Genomic DNA, 907 nt, shown 5'->3' on the forward strand with positions numbered 1-907 from the left:
TGGGCGGTCAGTTAAGCCAATCAATGGTCGGTTGAGCATAGTGGGCGGGCAGTTGAGCCAATCATTGGTCAGTTGAGCTTAGTGTGCGGGCGGTTGAGCCAATCAATGGTCTGTTGAGCTTAGTGGGCGGGTGTTTGAGCCAATGAATGGTCGGTTGTGCTTAGACGGCGGGCAGTTGAGCCAAACAATTATTGGTTGGGCTTCGTGGGCGGGCAGTTGAGCCAATTAATGGTCGGTTGAGCTTAGTGGGCGGTCAGTTGAGCCAATCAATGGTCGGTTGAGCTTACTGGGCGGTCAGTTGAGCCAATCAATGGTCGGTTGAGCTTAGATGGCCAGGTAGTTGAGCCAATCAATGGTCGGTTGAGCTCTGTGGGCGGTCAGTTGAGCCAATCAATGGTCGGTTGAGCTTAGTGGGCGGTGAGTTGAGTCAATCAAAAGACGGTTGAGCTTAGTGGGCGGTGAGTTGAGCCAATCAATGGTCGGTTGAGCTTAGTGGGTGGGCAAATGAGCCAATCAATGGTCGGTTGAGCATAGTGGGCGGGCAGTTGAGCCAATCATTGGTCGGTTGAGCTTAGTGTGCGGGCTTTTGAGCCAATCAATGGTCTGTTGAGCTTAGTGGGCGGGCGTTTGAGCCAACCAAAGGTCGGTTGAGCTTAGTGGGCGGGCAGTTGAGCCAATCATTGGTCGGTTGAGCTTAGTGGGCAGGCAGTTGAGCCAATCAGTGGTCGGTTGAGCTTAGTGGGCGGTCAGTTGAGCCAATCAATGGTCGGTTGAGCTTAGTGGGCGGTCAGTTGAGCCAATCAATGGTCGGTTGAGCTTAGTGGGAGGGGAGTTGAGCCAATCAGTGGTCGGTTGAGCTTAGTGGGCGGTCAGTTGGGCCAATCAATGGTCGGTTGAGCATAGTGGG

Source organism: Uloborus diversus, chromosome 1 (genome assembly GCF_026930045.1).
Source record: "Uloborus diversus isolate 005 chromosome 1, Udiv.v.3.1, whole genome shotgun sequence".
Classification (NCBI taxonomy): Eukaryota; Metazoa; Arthropoda; class Arachnida; order Araneae; family Uloboridae; genus Uloborus; species Uloborus diversus.